General features: G+C 35.2%; 3 long non-coding RNA genes across 10 annotated transcripts; 1 reads left to right on the forward strand and 2 right to left on the reverse strand.

Annotated features, from left to right (window-relative positions):
- Positions 1-1225: 1225 nt before the first annotated feature.
- LOC149679533 (uncharacterized) lies at positions 1226-4164 on the reverse strand. The gene is made up of 2 exons (XR_016365821.1): positions 3946-4164; positions 1226-1507 (listed from the first exon to the last, which is right to left on the reverse strand). It is a non-coding gene; the product is annotated as an uncharacterized LOC149679533 (long non-coding RNA).
- A 94-nt stretch (positions 4165-4258) lies between these two features.
- On the reverse strand, positions 4259-7426 carry LOC149679534 (uncharacterized). 7 transcript variants are annotated; one of them, XR_016365815.1, is made up of 4 exons: positions 7292-7426; positions 7072-7157; positions 6909-6981; positions 4259-6820 (listed from the first exon to the last, which is right to left on the reverse strand). It is a non-coding gene; the product is annotated as an uncharacterized LOC149679534 (long non-coding RNA). The 7 variants fall into 7 exon arrangements; XR_016365814.1 differs by having other exon boundaries at positions 6909-7017; XR_016365820.1 differs by having other exon boundaries at positions 7072-7136; positions 7292-7424.
- A 5298-nt stretch (positions 7427-12724) lies between these two features.
- On the forward strand, positions 12725-13242 carry LOC149679535 (uncharacterized). 2 transcript variants are annotated; one of them, XR_016365925.1, is made up of 4 exons: positions 12725-12775; positions 12851-12890; positions 12943-13053; positions 13118-13149. It is a non-coding gene; the product is annotated as an uncharacterized LOC149679535 (long non-coding RNA). The 2 variants fall into 2 exon arrangements; XR_016365924.1 differs by having other exon boundaries at positions 12943-13242.
- Positions 13243-20273: the final 7031 nt, after the last annotated feature.

A 20273-nucleotide genomic window follows, 5' to 3' on the forward strand; every position in this document is an offset into this window, starting at 1 on the left:
TTTAGGGGCAAACCGAAATCTTATTTGAATGGGCAGGATATATTTTTGAGGGGGCATTGCCCCCTGGTGCCCCCCCGTGGCTACGGGCCTGCTTGTACACCGGTTACGTATTACGCGGAATGATTTTATCAGGCGTAGAGACCATTTCCGAAAACACACAGGGGCGAGGAGACCATTGGGGTATTCTTCCTTGCACCAAGGGCCATCGTCAGACGGTGCCAAAGTTCACTACAGGCGGGAGGAAAGTCAACTCGCACTGCCTCTAGCGGTGCTTCTAGGCGAGAGGGAGAAGACCCCAATGGCGGCATCGCCCCAGTGTTTTAGTTTCTCCTTATGTAATTTGTGTACGATCGGTCCATGGCAGTTCTGGTAAGGTATGATGTGTTCAACCATTTTATTTCCTCAGGAAATAACAAGTCATCGGAACTGAGAAGTATTTCTTTTTATGTAAACTTTACCCTTTCCTTTGGTTATATTTACACCGATATCATATTTTTCCAGTGCATAAAAGGAGAGCTACCTACTAAAAGAAACAAGACAGGACCGAGGTTGTTGCTTTGTCTTAAGTAGACAACATAAGTTTATAAATTAGTTTGAGCAAAATAAATTCTTTATCATAATTTCTTGACATCAATCTTCCCAGCAACTTACAACAGATTTAAACTTTTTTGGTGCAAACTTGAAAATTTGTCAAGGCAACAAGAATTAAAACTGTGCTTCCAACTTAGTAATCATCGACACGAAATCCCTTCAAAATAATTAATTTCATGATAAAATGTTTTCGGAAAATGGAATTATTCTTGAAAAAGCGTAGATATGTAATTTTTGAAATTAATTTAGAGGGAATAGATCGATTAACAGTAAAAATAAGTTGATTGAATTAAATATTGATTAAGGATTAAAGGAATAAAAGTAATTTAAAAAGAAATTGCAATATCTGAAACTTCAGTCAACTGATAAACCTCAGACATATCGTTTGTTTTTTCGGCCTTGGTCCAAACCAAGACGTTTTTTTATAATATCTGTCCCTTCAGTCTTAATGTAATTAAAATTTGAATAATTTCATGTTTTTTGTACCGACATACATTTGGGGTTGATCTATTTCTAATAGCTTAAAGAAGTACTTAAGTATAGTTAATTATATGAACTCATATCCAATAACATAGTTTTCGAAAAGCATATAATGTTGTACTTTATATATGAAGTTAGTTCAAAAATGACAGTATTTGAAATGTAGAATAAATTTTTTTATTTGTTGTGTACACTCTAAACATATATCAATGAGAATTTTTGAGGAAATGCATCATGAGTAGAAGAGCTTGAAGACGATGTCTATATAAGCATATTGTGTTGTACTTTATTTATGAAAAGTTTAAAAACGACGGTATTTGAAATATGGAAGAAAAATATTTGTTTCGTACACTGTATACATATACAGTGTTGTCGAGATCAGACCAACAGCTTCCTTTATGTACAACCCCCAATACTGCCAACGGGTGATGTCGTGCTAAATTATACAGGGTGTAAATAAATGTTTAGAATTCATGTTTTATTGTATTTAAGTGACAACGAGTGGCAAGATACACAAAGAATACAGGAGAATATGCGTGAATGCAACAAAATATTTTAAAGCACAGTCCTACGATTAGTCTTAGAACCTGGGCCTCAAATTGCAACCTCTAAACTGTTTAGTAAACAACTCAACGTAAATATTCGAAGTGTCTACCATTGTGGTTGAGGCACTCTTCCAGATGACTGTCCGTGTCTTGCATTACATTTGCAACCACTAAACTCATGACGCATGGCAAGACTAATGGTATTGCCGTCTTAGGTACTTCTCGTCCGTTAAGGCTTGATGTAGGGGGATATGATTATGCCTGTAGTAATGCCCTTGTAAACTGGCACGAACAGTAGAATGGCTTAGTGCAACTTCTTGTTCCACCGCTCTACTACAAGCATGAGATTGGCTTCAAAACTTTCTACGATGTCAAAGTCTGTATCCTCATTACAGACTATACAGTCTCTTCTACGTTCACGATCTTGCACTATCGAAATGACGAAAGTCCTCGCACCCAAATGTCGGTGTGGAGACCGTTCGGCATAAAGCACTACCTTTAGTTGAACCAGAGAGAATTTTACACATGTGTAAAATTCTCTATGGTTGAATGTTACCGCGACCTTCACCCAAAATAAACTTGCTGCCCAATTTTTCCTGGTTAGAATAAGTTGGCATTTTGCTAGGAAACGAGACCAACTACTGTAATTCTACTACTTAGCGACACTGAAAGCCCCTTTATATCTAAAAAGACCGGAAGTTCCTCAAAGTTGAGTTTTCAAAGATTGTCAGCTTGAGCAGCAGGTCATAGTATGTATAGTGGTGAAGGTCGCTTTAACATTCGACACGTGACACCACGGTATGTTTGGTCCTCCAATGTCCTGACCCTATAGGTCCAAACAATTACCATCCAGTTTTTCGGCTCAGCGTTGCGGTATTGCCGGTCCCATTTGAAATACAATTTCTGTAGTGTTACAATTTTAACAATACGCCTGTTAAAAAGGCACAAATACCGAAAAAAGAAACCATTGTAATAAAGGTTGGCCCCCTAACCTTAAACTATGAACAAAATAAAGAAAACATAAAGGTTTCTTTGGGAATGACTTTGAAGCAGAAGGTCCGAGTTGTCTGAGGAACCGAGAAAAAAGGCCGTAGTGAAAACTAATCGTCGTTACGTAGCAGTTAGGACCGAATTTAATTAGTTAGTCTCGTCTTTTAGCAAAATGCCAGTGTATTCAAACCAGGGAAAATTGAACATGATGTTTACGAGGATTACCCAAAACGGCAAAACCTTTGCGTGAACTAATTGAAGCCGATCCATTATTTTTAGAAAGGTACTGTTCTCTGACGAGGCTATTTAAGGATGGTACCTTAAACCTTCATAACGTGCATTTTTGGGAGGGCATTCTTGGAAACCAAATTATCGGACCCTTTTTCTTGATAAGAAAATCTCTGAAGGCATTTACTTGGACTTCCTGCGTCATGAGTTCGTTGCTTGTAAAGTAATTGAAAGACATGGACAGATGAAGAGTGCCTGCACCACAATGGTAATCACATTGAACATTTACGTTGACGTTGATGTGTACCAAACGGATTCGATTAGAGGTTGTAATTTGAGGCCCAAATTCCAAGACTTATCGTAAGACTGTGCTTTAAAATTTTCTGTTGCTCCCCCCACTTGACTGGTATGCTAGGTGGTATTTCAGTAGAAGAAAATTTATTGAATTAGGGATAGCGAGAGATGGCTAGTGATATGGCTTAGTTATGGGCTAGACGCCCTTGTTTTATTGGCAACATTATTACATTGAATGTTGCCAGATTAAATTGTTGCTGGTGATTTGGCGAACTATGCTAATGATATATTAAAATTTAAATGGAAAAGTTTCATTTTGACACATTCCTTACCCTAAAATTTTGTGTTTGGAGCCTATTAATGCATTATAGTGATAATGTAATTAATTTTAGTGTTAAATAGGAAAACATTTAGGCTGAAAGAACAACTGGCGTAGTTTAATCTTATTTTGTTATTTCAGTTAAGGGTTATCTATAGTTACCCAAAAAAAACCTGTTGTTTTCGATTAATTTTAATTAAATATGATCATTAAGTTGAAATTAACGGCTTATCTTCTTTTACTAGTGTTATTTCAGTTTATTATACGAGTTTGAACAAGAAATTCAGCAAACTTTAGAGGAGTGACTGTTTGACTCTTGCAGAACAATCACTACTTTGCCCCAAAACTTTTAAATATCACGCCTTTTCAATGGCTCTCTTTTCAAAATGGGGAAAAAAGCTTTTAAATGACAATTTAATTAATCGTAAGAATTAAACAGGAAAATGGAGGCTGGGTGAAAGATTTGTTAGTTTAATTATAAGGTATCCATGAATTTACCCAAAACACGAATCTTTCACATTCTGGGAGCACTGCCGTGCTCCCAGCCAAGTCGAGCACTGACATCCTTTTCTCGAAGCAACTCGTGGCACTTTTAAGCCCACTGTAACTTCGTGATGGGTATAGGTGAAAGTCTGAAATTTTGCTTGCCGCGAGGACTGTCAATCCTAGCTATTGTTTCCAAATTTCAAGTTCCTACCCTATATGCTTTTCGAAATATCGCAGATGAAATTTACCTTATTTTGTCACTCACTCACTCACTCACCGATCATCAAAATTCTAAGGTACTTCTAGAGGAGATAGAAACTTAAAATTCAGGATTTAGTTTTCATTTATTTTATAAAGCACAGAAAAATTAAAACATCCCGAATTTTTTATAAAATTGTTCTTTAGTTCTTTATTTTAAAACTAGATGGCGCTGCCGTCTTTTCAACAGAAATAGTGTGTGTTCTTGATGAAAGGACGTAATGGTCCAAAGTTAACCGAAAGTTAAATATATATTAAAGCTAATAGGAGTAGTAGTTTAATAGAAATGTGTCGTAACTGATGCTACATTCTTTTATTAGGATATCGCGTACAATCTTTATTGCATATTCTCTGCGGGTCGAAAGGGGTAATTCAGCGTAAATATGGACAAACGTTAGCGATTATATTGGCAAACGAAGTACCACGAGAGGGTCTTGTTTTAATATAACTACCGAAGTATAACGAGAGGGTCTACAAAAAGAAGTGAGATCCTAAGAAAAACATTAACATGTACAAAAATGGGCCAAGCCTCGCTTCGTGCCCTCTCCGCCGTAAAAGTTCTGAAATCCCATGTAGAGCCAAGTCTGCCTTTTGGTCTCATTCAATCGCCAATTGAACAATTATGTTATAAATTAAGTCCTTTTCCTAATTAATAACCAATATTCTTTGACTCTATCATTATTATACATCTTTGTTCGTATCAAAAATATCGTGACTTGGCAAGCGCAGGTGTACATAAGGTTATGCATAACTCGCCTTATAAACTTGTAAATAGGGTTATGCATAACTCACCATATAATTTGTACATAGGGTTGTGCATGACTCATCTTATAAACTTGTACATATCCCCTCGACCATAAACGATTTAGTGAATATCCCTTCGACTTCCTTTTAATATTACTTACTTGCGATTGCCAAGTCACGATATTTTTGATACGAACAAAGATGTATAATAATGATAGAGTCAAAGAATATTGGTTATTAATTAGGAAAAGGACTTAATTTATAACATAATTGTTCAATTGGCGATTGAATGAGAACAAAAGGCAGACTTGGCTCTACATGGGATCTCAGAACTTTTTAGGGCGGAGAGGGCACGAAGCGAGGCTTGGCCCATTTTTGTACATGTTAATGTTTTTCTTAGGTTAATTATACTTGATTGAGTTTAATTTAACGGCTTATCTTGTTTATCTTGTGTGGATTTATTTTATAATAAAAGTTTCAATAAAATATTAACTTAAATTGCAATTACCCTAAAATTTTAATGTATGCGCTTTTGATGTATTTTAATGATCATTTAGATTAATTTGAAAGTGAAATAGGAAACTACTGTGGCTGTACGAAAAACTTGTGATGTTTTAATCTTAATTTGAGCGTGGTTCGTGAGAGTGGATTAAGCTTAAAATTTATTTGAATTTTTTACCCTATTTGCAATGTTTAGTGCAGTTTAATATTTTTGGCATATATTCATCATTATGGTACCCTAAACTTTTGGGTAGTTTAAACAGTTTATTTAAAAGTTATTTGAGCTTTTATCCAAAAATGTATATTTTGGTTTAATTTCACGTTAATTATATTTAATTGAGTTAAAATTAACGTAGGATTGTGTTTTGGCAGTGTACATTTAGGCTATAAAATGAGTTTAAATGTATACTTCACCTTAATTGCAATTTTTAGTGGAGTTTTCGATTCTTATTTTACCCTAAACTTTTGAATTTCGCGCCTATTAAGGTGCTTTCGAGATAATTTAAATTAGCTTAAGTGTGAAAGAGAAAACATGGGGCTTTACCAACGGCTTGGTTAGATACAATCTTAATCAAGGACATCATTTAAGAGTTATCTGAGTTTTCATCCAAAAAAAATGTACATTCGGGGTTTAATTTCACGTTAATTACACTTAATTACGTTGAAATTAACTTGTCGTCAGTGCTCATTAAGCTTATAAAATGACTTTTAATAAATAATTCACCTTAACTCTAATGTTTAGAGGAGTTTTTTATTATTTCCAACACATTGCGTTAAATTTTTATCATATCCTGTGCTAGGTTTGTGGTAAAGATTATCTATACAATATGTTAATGAATGATGTTATTCTATAGTTTAGCTTGAATACCAGTAATTAAATCAAATACCTATACAATTCATAGCAATTTAAACCAATAAACAAACGGCAACGTGGACTGTGGAAATAGCAAACAACGTAACCCTCCGTTTCTAACGTGGTTACGTTGAGAGAATCTGTGATGTAAACATGAAAATTATTTGACTAATTAAATTATATAACGACACTGTCCTCCTGGATTAACCAGCACCACTGTTACTTATGAATTAAACAATCCACTGTTGGTAACAAATAGTTTATAAAATGATAACGTAACATCACAGTATAACTGATTCAATAGGACCAAAATTGTTTTAACGAATAATCTGGTCCTCTACATTGGTTTAGTTTTAAGGAATTATATCACACACCTTCACAATTAGTAGCATTTTAGTGAGATTAACAAATAATGAAACCGCGTATACCTGTCCTCAAATGAGAATGTTGAGTGAACTGCGCTAACCAGTAACCTATACACCACTCTTTTAACTGCCGTAGGAAAACACATTGAACATTTTGTGATCTTTCCTGTAATATTTTGAAGTTGAATTCTTCACAGGGTGAAAACACTACCGTTGATTTCTAAACCATTAACAAATAATGAAACCCAGTATACCTCATACGTAACTCTCCGTTTCCAACGTGGTTACGTTGAGAGAATCTGTGCTGATGTAAACATGGAAATTCCTCTACATTGGTTTAGTTTAAGGAAATATATCACACACCTTCACAATTAGTAGCATTTTGGTGAGATTAACAAATAATGAAACCCTGTATACCTCAGTCCTCATATATTTGTTTGTAGCAGGAAACGAAGCAGACTGCGTATTTTTGGAATACAGAGCTGGAAATGAGCTTTTTTTATCTTGAAAGGGGAAAGACTATATAAATACTATATTACATAGACAAACTAAAATACAACTTAAGCCTTGGCCGTAAAGAACGTTCAAAAACTTACTTTAAATGATATAAAAACCTCTGTTAACTGTAATTATTTACCTGAATTACTTTTCTAGACGAAAATTCGACCTGATAACGACCTATTTCTTATTAAGGGTGCTACAGTTAATTAGAAAATACATATAAAGGTGCTCAAGCTCGGATGAAATAGTAAAGTAATCTGTCAGCGTCTACTGCTAGATAGTCTGACTCAAAAGTAATTTTGACGTACTTTTAGAATTAACTAAAATTAACATACTTAGAGTTAATTGATTTAAATTAAACTAGCCGATAGCACACCTTGAATACATAATTGTTAAATTAAGAGTATTCCGAAAAGTAATTTCGCTCTAGTTTTTCAGTTAGAGGTGGCTAAATATCACGAAAAACCCCATGTTAATCTCCATAGGAAAAATGGTAAAAGCATGTGAATTTTGCTTTAACGTTACAAAAGAGTATCAAGTCATATCTACAAGGGCCTACCGGCCCTGTAGAATATTTTTTTGTTGCAAATTGAAGTTAAACAATTTTTTTAAAATAATTAATGAATGAAAGAACAGTTTCTTACGAAGTCAGTAAGAAGCCCATTGGCTCTCTTATGTTATAAAAGAGGAAAAGACAACATTCCATAGTCCACCGTTACAATAATTTACCAAAATTGTTATTCCATCATCGCTTAAATAGTAGAAAATTTAAGCAATTTTCTACTATTTACACCTTTTTATAGCCAATAGCCCCTTCCAAAAAGTTTGACTGCCTTGTGCATCTTGTTGTTTAAGTTCCTCGCGCACGCGCACTTGGAGCTAAAAAACGTCATATCTAGGTTGTGAACTAGGCTATGCGGGGAAACTACTTCCTGTTTGTAGGAAGAACTGAACTGACTCAGACTAAGAACATTTTTTCAAAACTTTTTGGAAGGGGCTATTTAAATAGCGCATTTAAAATAAACAGCGTAAACTCTCTTATGTCTCTGTTTATTCGCCCCTATTATTTTCGAGGATGAATCAAATCCCCCTGCCGATTGAAATGGTTTAGTTTCTTTGGCAAATTTTCTAAATCTCAAGCTCGATTAGTCTGTTTTCGGTGACAGTGTCGAAACCTAAAAAGTGTGCCCCTTCAACTAAGCTTTATGGAACTTTTTTGAAGCTTATAAAAAGCACATTCATGATTCAGACATTAAAATTCTAAAGGTCAATCAGAGGGAAAAAGCTTAAAACGGAAGAGAACTTTGAATTTTCAGCCGAGCAAAATATTTCTGCGAGAGCGGCATATCACCTAAGAAATTAATCAAATTAAATTTGTAAATTAAGACAAATCATAGTGCAGACGGGGGGGGGGTGTTAAAGAAATGTGACGTGGTTTTTAGGGGAGGGGTCTGAGAAAAGCGTGACGAAGCGTGATCTGGGGGGACGGGGGGGTCAGAAAATGCTTTTTTTCGCGTGACGTAGTTTATGGACGGTCCCTTATACAAATTTATACAGAATTATACGAAATTATACAAAAGCCACGACATTACATTGATACTAGGAAAAAGTCATTAAAGTATTATTGTTAACTGTTCTATTTAGTAATTATTTAACAACTCTAGACGGATTAGCCGTTTGATGTCATATAGAGTGGTACTGAGAGGGGAGGAGCTACGGGGACGTGACGTCAATATAATGTTGGTAGTCTAAATTGTTTGGACTGAGCAGACGACTTCCAATATGGTCGCCAAAAACCGAGGTAAGATATAGGAGGGTCTGACGTCACGAGAAAGTTCCTGGTAGCAGACGATAATCATGTCACTAAACTGTAACATTTGAATATCTGATACTTCAGTCATTCCATTTTCTTCTATTATCTTTTACTTTTTCTAGCCTCTGTACATTAAGACAGTCAATATTAATTTTTTAATAACTCGATGTCAATGCGGCATTTTCTTGGTAAGGATCTGAAAGGTTTAAATGAAAGTGCCGTGTTAATATTTATAATGCTAAAACGTCGTCTGCTTACGCGGTTGATAAAATTAATTGGTTGTATCTTCATTATTATTGTAGATGGACACATAGTTTTTTTTTAAATATTCATTACTTTATGCGACTTTATGTGCCCTTTTATTTTTATTGTCCTTTCTTTTAAAAATGATTAAAACTATTTTTTGAGCTTTATTTTAAAGGGTGAATTAAGGTTATGCCTAATCATTGAATTCCTCCAATATGAACTCATTGAACCTAGTTTTCAGGCACTAATCACTGAATCCATCTATTTTCCATGCACTAGTCACTTAATCCATCTATTTTTCAGGCACTAATCACTGAATCCATCTATTTTTCAGGCACTAATCACTGAATCCATCTATTTTTCAGGCACTAATCACTGAATCCATTTATTTTTTCAGGCACTAAAAACTAAAACCATCTATTTACCAGACAAAAATTTCTAAACACATCTATTTTTTTCTGAAAAAAATCAATGAATTTTCCTATTTTTCGTATTACATTTGAGGAATCATGTAATTTTCCTAACATTTTAAAGAATACTTGTAAGTTACGTAACATTTAAATAAATTCTATAGTAACCTACTTAATTTGAAATAATTTTGGGTAATTTACTTATAATTTTAACGAATTAATTTAATTTCAAATGTAATTATCTTTAAGTTTGAAATAATTCACTACAACTTCATGGCATTAATCAAAAATATTTCATTGTAATCCCACATCGAATCTTTGGGTACGATTACGAAATACATATTCTTCAAAATCCACAAAACACGACGCATGTTTCAATTAACAAGTCACATAATAACTAAAAATAAGCCTTTACATATTGCATGAATAGTTTTTAACAAGATCATAAAAAGGGCTTAACGTCAAGTTAGCCTAGAAATTGACGTATCTTTTGTTTCTTGGCTAAGCCTTGTAGGGTGTCACGCGTGTCAATAACAAGTTAAGCGGACCATAGAGTTTTTTTGCGCGCGCTTTTAGATTAAACAAGGGCACCCAAGCGGGGGCAATTCGGGTGCGCGCGTTGAGCGCCTTTTGTTAAAATTTGGCGGGAAAGAATAATAACTTTACGAAAGCGGAACGGACCATGCAAGCTTCTGACTCATAAAACTACAAGTTGGCACAGTGCAATAGAGAAAGGCATTGGCTTCGTGCTCTTTAGTCGAGGGGCCGTTCACTACGAGCTTGTATTACACAAATTACTTTATGTAGGATTAAGCGGAGATTATTTGGATTACGTTAAGATATAGGCGTAATACACCAAGTATTGAAGCAAGATCATGTGTTACATGTGTATCAGACAAAGGTTACACCATAATTACACGAATTACACCTAGATTACTCACGTTAATCCCAGATTACACCATGATTACAACCAAATTACGCCGTGTGCTAATGTTACTGGAATTACACTAATGTCACACAATTTACATTTATTACACCATGATAACGCTAAGGTCACACCATGATAAAGCTAAGGTCACACCATGATAAAGCTAAGGTCACACCTTGATAACGGTAAGATAACACAACTATTAAGATCACGTGAACTATGCATTAATTATGGGACTTACACCTAGATTACGTAATGAATACATGGATTACTCCTAGATTTTGCCATGATTACAATTATGCCAAACAACAAATGTAAAGACAGGTCAAGAACGAAGAAAATACTCGACGATTACGCGGATATTACAAAAACATTTCGAGCTGCGTGTACACCGATTCTGCAGAGTGATCAGCCCCTCGTCTTTAGTTAACACTAGATTATCCCGTACGAGTGGGGATATTAACATCACGACATGTCCTTTGTCACTGACTCCCGGTTGGCATTATCAATGATCAAAGGCGCTTGAATTTGCGGGACACCATGTAGAGGAAGGTGAAAATAGTTCGTCATTCGTACGATGATTAGGCCGTATCTTTTCAAATAACTTACAGATGCATTTAGAAACCGATTTTCTATAAAATTACCTAATGTTTTGGTCTTATGATTAGGGCTAACTATTTTATTGGCAAAGATTCATTTCTGTGAACATTTCCGCGTTTGTAATTGCCGCGTGTCGTTTAGAAATGGAAGAGATTCCTAACTGGACCTATTTTCTATCGTGGTTTAGGGGTGATATTTTCTATAGCCAATTCCTCTTTGACATAACTCACACTGCATAGATAATCTCTATTGGTATTTATTGTATCATAAGTTCTTAAGATATGTTCCATAAGTTAGTCACTTGTTAAGAAGTGACGTAGGTGAAACGTCATAGATATAACCAGAAGTGATATGAGACTAGAAGTACTGAGCTAACCAAATTCTTCACTCGGCGAAAGTGAATATTCTTGATAACACACCAACGGTTGGCCCTCTGGTGGCGGTTTCAGAATTTCCCCTCCTAAACGTGAGACGCTCGCGGTGGTAGACGGCCGAACTAGATTCAAGCACCAGCGTCCGTGTTCCGCGGCTTTAGGTTGAGGGGAAGGGGGTAGGAAATGTTTTTGGAACTCGACCAATTTTTTTCTCAGTAGTGTAGGCGCGATGGAAGCGGCATAAAATCCTCAAATTTGTTCACTAGTGCCAGGATCTACTACCAATGCTAGAGCCCTTCACTCCTAGTCTCATCTCACTTCTGATATAACCTAATAACATGTAATTCGATGTAATGGTTTACTGCGTTTCTCTCTAACTCCATCTACATTTGGTCCATGCCGTTAATATTATTACTTTTATGCTCATCTTTGTATAGTTTCAACATTGTCCACTCAAGAAGAAATCAAGAGAACGCTGCACCATGTTCGTTTCAAACAAGGCTTAGCACAGACTAAATAGGAAGATGGACTGCAAGACCGCGTGTAGTCCTTTCGAACTAGCTGTGAGTAGTTCTCTATAATTACGCAGATTAGGAAGTGTCATACGTATGGGACATATCTTAAAGTTCTTCACAAAAGTATAATTTTCGGTGAGGTAATATTTTGGCTTCTCAACTTGTTCATGTTACTTCTGTGATTAGTCATTGTGATTGGTACAGACGATGTGTAAAATATGGAACCACCTTAGGATATTTTGGTTCGGAGCCAATTTCTTCAAGCAGCGACGACGGTTTTCTTGGAATTTGTATTTGTATTTTCTTATATCCTTTTTATTTCTTTTTTGTTTTGTCTTTTTTATTTCATTGAAGGTCAACTTCGGTTCAAACCAATATACAGTATCATTTTGGACCTTTTTTGTCTCTGTGTGTTTGAGGCTTTGATCTGGCTGCTTCGTCTCATTTATCATTGTCCCGAAGTAAAATGTCTAGCGCCTCTTTTTATTTCCTTAAAACGTCCGGTGTTTGTTTCTTCTAAAATCTTATAAATCAAACTTTTCTAAAAATAGATAGAGTCGCTCACTTACACTGACAATTTCCGAATAAAATTAGATTACAAGTGCAACTCTCCTTCTCTTTGTATTGACAGGTGTGAGAATGCAGATCAAAGGGCCTTTGACAAAGCCAAATAGATATGACGTAAATTGAGTTACTATGAATGGCACGCTGGCATACAGAGTTACGTTTACCAGGTTAGCATTAAGAAAATTCTTAGCTTCTCCACTCTTCTATCTTTAACGTCATACGATGAAAATTTGCAATTTTAGAATATGGATGAAATGAAAGAAAAGGAACGGACTATAAAAGGTTTACAGTTATAATTTTCTTTTGCTAATAATATAATTACTGTATCTTTCAGCGTGGAGAAATTCTGATTGCTTACAGTACGGACATGGGTTGGAGTCCGTTCTTCCCAATGCTAGCCGGAGTGGCCACTGAGTTGGGAGGTTTGGTGTCTCATGGACTCATGGTAAGACATTGGAGCAATGATTCTAAAACAGCAATTGAACAAGATGGCCCCGGCCATATTACAGTTTTGCTAGGCCAAATGGGTCACACTAAAAACTGGGAAATTATTTTAAGTGATCGAGTTTTGTTGAATGGCAACAAAGGTACCTTGGAGAGAATCGACGAAACACCGACAAACTAAAATTCCTTGAAAACCTTGTACTGTACTTTGAAAATAAATATAAAATTTTTAACATAAATCTCGAATTTAGGAGAGTTTTACGACCAGACAGAATTTTGCATAATGTTTTCGTTCTCATAGGTCTACTGTTACAATTTAAACAAGATGGTCTAGCCTATAATTTAGCGTAACCCTATTTCGATAAATTTACTTCAAGTGAAATATCATCTAGTGTATCAGTGAGGGGGGGGAATGTTTTTTTCGTTGGCTGCGAGGCAAGCATTTGATAACCTGTATCTATGCCACCATAGCGTTATCGCTTTCAACATTTGTTTAAGTGACAGCACAAGATATTCCAGATGTGAGAAGTAATGAACTAAAAAGGAACTAAATATTTTTCGATGCCATCGTCAGCAACGTCATCAAAACGTGAGCCAATAAGATAATTTAAAATTTTCCTTACGTGTTGGAGGGAGGGGCTATATACTGGGATATGAGTCGGACTGAAGTAAATACAAACCGTTCTCCATTCCTGTTTCTAAAATTACATTATTATTTTCGATTCTACCATTTTAGTATTTGTTACACGGAAATTATTGTAGGTTAAAATATAAGCTATTTGTTTTATTATATTACAGGAAATATTTTCAAACTTGAAAAATATCTCTTCATTAACCCAATTCCTAAACTAATATTCTAATGATGGTTAATATTTTCTCAAATGACTGTATTATTTCAAAATGAATTATTTAAACAGATTTTGAAGTTCAATGCGATATCTCCTTTATGTGTGTGTTAAAGCCAAAACAGAACGTACTGATCGGTGATATTCCCTGGACCTTCTATGGCAAATGAAATGCGTTTAAACAGCGCCTCCTAAAATTTAATGGGATAGTAGTGTATAAAAAAGAAGCGATGTCTAGTTTACTAGGGAGAATTTACAAGATGCCTAAGTATTCGCTCGCCATAGTCCCAGTCCCCCTTTCAAAATACAAGGGGGACGCAAAAGGAGGCCGGGCTATTTCGCCTCTCCTCGGTCAGAAAACACTTAATTTTCGTCAATCGCGTCGTGCTGACGTGAGTTTTCAAGAGATGCTGGTTGTAATTTAGAGGCGGGGATTAACAACGGACCTACGCTTGGACTGGAGATAAATCTAGAAATGTGGCGAATTTAAACCTTCTCCCTAGTAAACTAGATATCTTTTCTTGGTATAACTCTATCATTAATTTTCGTTCAAAGATTTTTATATCATTAAATTGAAGTCTTTGTTTCAGGAAATATCAGTTGTAATTTAAATCCTATGAAAAACATTAACATGTACAAAAATGGGCCAAGCCTCGCTTCGTGTCTTCTCCGCCGTAAAACGTTCTGAGATCCCATGTAGAGCCAAGTCTGCCTTTTGTTCTCATTCAATCGCCAATTGAACAATTATGTTATAAATTAAGTCCTTTTCCTAATTAATAACCAATATTCTTTGACTCTATCATTATTATACATCTTTGTTCGTATCAAAAATATCGTGACTTGGCAATCGCAGATAAGTAATATTAAAAGGAAGTCGAGGGGATATTCACTAAACCGTTGCCGATTTTAAAATAATCGAAGGGATATTCACTAAATCGTTTATGGTCGAGGGGATATGTACAAGTTTATAAGATGAGTCATGCACAACCCAATGTACAAATTATATAGTGAGTTATACATAACCCTATTTACAAGTTTATAAGGCGAGTTATGCATAACCTTATGTACACCTGCGCTTGCCAAGTCACGATATTTTTGATACGAACAAAGATGTATAATAATGATAGAGTCAAAGAATATTGGTTATTAATTAGGAAAAGGACTTAATTTATAACATAATTGTTCAATTGGCGATTGAATGAGAACAAAAGGCAGACTTGGCTCTACATGGGATCTCAGAACGTTTTACGGCGGAGAAGACACGAAGCGAGGCTTGGCCCATTTTTGTACATGTTAATGTTTTTCATAGGATCTCACATCTTTTTGTAGACTCTCGTTATACTTCGGTAGTTATATTAAAACAAGACCCTCTCGTGGTACTTCGTTTACCAATATAATCGCTAACGTTTGTCCATATTTACGCTGAATTACCCCTTTCGACCCGCAGAGAATATGCAATAAAGATTGTACGCGATATCCTAATAAAAGAACGTAGCATCATTTTCGACACATTTCTTTTACACTACTACTCCTATTAGCTTTAATATTTATTTAACATTCGGTTAACTTTGGACCATTACGTCCTTTCATCAAGAACACACTATTTCTGTTGAAAAGACGGCAGCGCCATCTAGTTTTAAAATAAAGAACTAAAGAACACTTTTATAAAAATTTCGGGATGTTTTAATTTTTCTGTGCTTTATAAAATAAATGAAAACTAAATCCTGAATTTTAAGTTTCTATCTCCTCTAGAAGAACCTTAGAATTTTGATGATCGGTGAGTGAGTGAGTGAGTGACAAAATAAGGTAAATTTCACCTGCGATATTTCGAAAAGTATATAGAGTAGGAACTTGAAACTTGGAAACTATAGCAACGATTGACAGTCCTCGCGGCAAGCAAAATTTCAGGCTTCTACCTGTACCCATCACGAAGTTACAGTGGGCTTAAAAGTGCCACGAGTTGCTTCGAGAAAAGGATGTCAGTGCTCGACTTGGCTGGGAGCACTGCCGTGCTCCCAGATAATGTTTAGTCGTGCGATATCTTGAAGAAAACCACATTGTTTAATATAGTCTCACGCGGCACGATCCATGTTGAAAACGAAAGTCTTCAGGCTAAGATATTATTATCCACCAACCCGAAGATGACCCCGTTATGATGTTGCGTCATCATCTTTCGCATTTTCGAAGTAACTATTATATCTATATAAATCAAAGTCCTGACTGACTGACAGACTGACTGATAATCAACGCCCAGCCCAAACCGCTTGCCCTAGAAGGCTGAAAATTTGCAGGAACGTTACTCATAAGTAGTAGGCGCGTACTAAGAAAGATTTTTCCAATCCGCCGCCATTTTAAAAAATGGCGCCCAGAAATGTAAAAAATCTTCTCTATGCAACAAAGTCCGCGCTTTTCAACCGATTTTGTAAACATTTAGAACACTGCTTTCCTTTAACCTATAGACGGGCTGAATGGTCTTTTGGGTTCGATTTGTTTCCATCTTTTTAAATGGCGGCCAAAAACTTAAAAACCCTTCTGTATGGAATAATGTCCGCGTGAAAGCAATAAAAAATGTCCCGACGGGCTGACGGGCAACGCCGAGTGCCTTTGCTCCTAGGGTGCTACAAAAATATTAGTCATCAGTAAAATCTACCCATTCTTTATATCATTTTGATGGAAGTTCTTATTACAAGCGAGCGACGCCGCGGGTAACAGCTAGTTTACTATATAACAAAACCAAAACTTTCTTCTCATTTTCAAAGTATTTTAATCGTACATTTGTCAAAAATAAACTACTATCCAAAATCAAAGTGGATATATTATCGTCCGTCAATAGTTGTACATTATGTTAACACCTGTATTGATACATCTAAATTACAATCAAAACGCGGAAATATTTAAATTAACCAAAGTCACGAAATACTGTAATTTGAATATGTTTTCCTTGTTGCAATGAGAGTATAAATAACGTTACAACCCTAAGCCATATGTCTAATCAAATTTGTCAATTTGTCTAACCGATACCATGAAATCCACCTTCATTTGGATGGTGTTTATAACAGGCGTTGCGCTGGTTACCGCCCAAACTCCTTGCGATGAAATTGTTGAGTACGACTGTAATGGAAAAGGTATGAAGTCATGTAAAGCTTTTGAGATAAATGTAAAGGGTTAAGATAAAGACAATATTTTGAGATAAATATTAATTGTTAAGATGAAGATAATATTTTGAGATAAATATGAAGTGTTGAGATAAATATGAAGTGTTGAGATATATATAAAGTGTTAAGAAAATATGAAGTGTTGAGATATATATAAAGTGTTAAGAAAATATGAAGTTCTAAGATAAATATACAGGGCGATACGGGGTTAAAATTAATATAAGAATTTGAGTTCAAAACAAAGGGTTAAACATAGTCTTAAGATAAATATAAAGTGTTAAGGTAAAGATAAGATTTTGAAACACATAAAAGGGTTAAAACATAGTGTTAAGATAAATGAAAAGTGTTAAGGGACAGATAAGATTTTGAGACACATAAAAAGGGTTAGGATAAAGATAAGATTTTGCGACACATGGAAAGGGTTAAGATAAAGATAAGATTTTGCAACACATAAAAAGGGTTAAGATAAAGAGATTTTGCGACACATAAAAAGGGGTAAGATAAAGATAAGATTTTGCAACACATAAAAAGGGGTAAGATAAAGATACTATTCTGAGATAAATGTAAAGTATTAAGATAAATATAAGGTTTTGAGATAAATATAAATTGTTAAGATAAAGACAAGGCTTTGAGAAGAATATAAAGGGTTAACATAAAGATAAAATTTTGAGTTAAATATAATGTGTTAAAATAAAGATAAGATTTTGAGAGTAATTTAAAATGTTAAGTTAAAAAAAGTGTTTAAGATTAATACAAGTTTTTGAGGTAAAGACAAGACTTTGGTATAAAGATATGATTTTGATATAATGGTAAGATTAAGATATAAATTAAAATATATTAAGTTGGAGATAATATTTTTAGAAAAAGAGAAATATTAAGCTATGGCTATACATTCACCTTTTTCAATAGGCGATCCATTTTATCGGTCATATGAATCATTGATGAGCAACAAGTGCAAGGCGGTAAGTATTAATTGACTTTTTATAAAATTACGCAAGGAACAAAAGAGGTCATAAAATAAACAACCGGTTTTATTTAAAACTAAATAAATCTAAATTTATATTGATCTTCTTTGTTAAAAGAAAGCCCAAGGTTTCAAGGCAGAAAACGACAAAAAATGTGCAGAAATTTGTGCTGTGAGTTACTATTTATAATTTTTAAATTGAAGTAGAATGTTTAAGATAAATTTTAAATAAAATAGGGTAAAGCCGATCAAAACAAAGTAAGAAATCATTGTTAAACTCTATACATTCAACTAATTAACATTAATTTTATAACTGTCCTCATCTAGACTTGCAAAGCGTTGGAAGAGGTATGTTAAAGGCCGACTTCCAACGAAAAGGGTTCTTACGAACTGAAAACCGAGCATCGAGACTAACAATGGAGCGACCGTGCCGATTTTCGAAGTCCCGCTGGGGCAAAGATGGAAGGGTTCTAGCTAACTGAAAGCCGTGTAATGCGGTTCTAGCGAACTGAAGATACACAATAGAGAATTTCCTTCAGGGGAAAGCAAAAATTCGAGAGGAAATAAATTTAAAAGGATTTCTATTGTCCATCTTCATTTCGCTAGAACCGTTCCAACTTTTGCCCCAGCGGGGATTCAAAAATCGGCACGGTCGCTCCATTGTTAGTCTCGATGCTCGGTTTTCAGTTCGTAAGAACCCTTTTCGTTGGAAGTCGGCCTTTAAAATAAAGCATAACTTAACAATTAAAAATTACTAATTGTAATTTACTACGTTTTGATATATGTAATAGTTAGTCCGTGTACCACTAATTGCAAAAAATTATTAGAAACAAATTTATTAAGCACCAATGCTCAATGAGATCAGGGATAGATTTAATTTTAGAAGTAGGAATGGAGAACAGAGTAATCTTGGCGCGCGGCAAAGTCCCGGACTCCCTTCCTCGGAACGGAGGGGTATGAAGGAAGAGGCGGGTCATAGCGACAGAGGTAAAAAGGAATTACGTATTTTTCGCCGTCCCCGTCAGCAACGTCCTCAAAACGTAGTTGAAGCAAAGAGAATATACCAAGAGGAGCAGAAACTTTCGAGATAAGGACCAACTCTGAATTTGGAGAAACTAGTTCCGGTTGTTCTCGTGACCCTGCCGTCTGCTTAAAAATCACCTTTTGTACGTCATAGGTCAACCCAGAGATCAACCCTTTGCCACCACCAAAATTAAGCTGTCGAAATAATTTAACCAATAAAAGGCGTCGCCTGCTAAGCCAAAAACCAAAAACCGGATCTAGTTACTACAAAATCGTGGCCGGGCTTTTCAAAAGCCTTGTGAAAGGCTAAACTTTCTGCTCCTCTTGGTACATTCTCTTTGGTTGAAGTGAGCCAATAAGATAATTTAAAATTTTCGTTACGTGTTGGAGGGAGGGGCTCTATACTAAAATTAAATCTATCCCCGATGAGATTTTATGAAATTAACTGAAAAAACGTGTACATCAATCTGAACATAAAATATTTGAATTAAGGAGAAATTGAAGTAAAGAGAAACGGTCGTCTGCTATGGGAAACTTGTAGCTTTGAAACATATAAGTGCTAGGCGGTGCCAGTATCCGTGGGAGGGGGGCCTGTAGGTATGACCTTGATTGGCTCTGAGGCGACTGTGATTTAGGTTCAAAATGTTGAGGTACACGTTTTCAGTTATTTTCTTGAAGAAAAAGCTAAGGGTACCTAACATTACACCTTAATCGAAAGGTCTGCTTTAGGAGATATCGAAATCGATAATGAAAAATTTATCTTTAGCTAATTACGATTAATATCCAATTAATTTTTCCCAAAAAATTAAGAGTACAACCACGCCATTTTTTGTCACGTGAAAATCTTATAACGATTTCTTCTTACTTTTAACTCTTAACTTCGGCTCATGGCTAGTCTAACTATCGTTATAAAGGTCATATACCCAGGCGGCTCACTTAACGTTCACTATTGGGGTTAGTGAGATAAATAATATAATTATGGTCAAAGTTGTCTAGGGGATTGTTTTTAAAATATAGGAGTAATAACTCATGGGAAACGTATGTGGAGTTTGCCAATAGAACATATTTAATTAACACTAAAATAAAATAATAAATAATAGCATGCACACTAAATGAGACTGGTAATTAAAAATAGCATGCACAATAATAATAAAATACTACTAAGGCCTGTTTCACTAAATACGATATCGTATTTCAACACGGAAGGTGTTTAAAAATTAGAATAAACCACATA

This window comes from Phalangium opilio, unplaced genomic scaffold, assembly GCF_054372755.1.
Source record: "Phalangium opilio isolate 3A_F unplaced genomic scaffold, DU_Popi_V2 ptg000041l_1, whole genome shotgun sequence".
Taxonomy (NCBI): Eukaryota; Metazoa; Arthropoda; class Arachnida; order Opiliones; family Phalangiidae; genus Phalangium; species Phalangium opilio.